Consider the following 736-nt stretch of genomic DNA (forward strand, 5'->3'; position numbering starts at 1 on the left):
TGTTGGGAGGTCATTGAACAAATTATGAACATAAATATTTTGGAGAATGAAATGACCCGTAACATAAATATGAATTTGGTTATTGAAATTCTTAAAGTCAGAATTCACAGCCGCTTGCTACGTGATTTGCCTGTTGAAAGCTACTTTGAGAAATTATTAGAATTATCTACTGATTATTCAACATTTGCTTTATGTAAAAATACACCATTGCAAACAACATTTTTCAAATGGTGTATTTTTACATTTACTGTATGTAAAAATACACCATTTGAAAAATGTTGTTTGTGATCAATGTTTTGTCCAAAACTTTCTTATGACTAATTGTATCCAGGTTAATGCTTCTGTATTAATATCTGTTTTTGAAGTTTATCCGATTATTCAGAAACATATATTAATATCTTATTATTTTTTTTTTTACTATCTGTATAGTATTTATAAAATTATGCTTAGCATCAAGAACTGTATTGTATTCACATTGGCTGTACCAAATGAATTTACAATATTTTACTTAATAATCAGTAAAGTGTTATATCTGTTAATGTTTAAATTTGTTTTAGTCTACTTTTAGTTTAAATACCTATTTTATTTGATTGATTTTTTTTTTTGTATTTCAGGTTTAGAAAATGGCTCTATCACTTACAAATAGTCTTCAACACTTAAGTTCTCATACGAAATTGAGAAATGTTTTCAAAGCAGCAAAGCAGTTTATGGACAGTCATGATGAAGAGTTAAAGGG

Source organism: Halyomorpha halys, unplaced genomic scaffold (assembly GCF_000696795.3).
Source record: "Halyomorpha halys isolate HHAL.00 unplaced genomic scaffold, Hhal_1.1 Scaffold1794.1, whole genome shotgun sequence".
Taxonomy (NCBI): domain Eukaryota; kingdom Metazoa; phylum Arthropoda; class Insecta; order Hemiptera; family Pentatomidae; genus Halyomorpha; species Halyomorpha halys.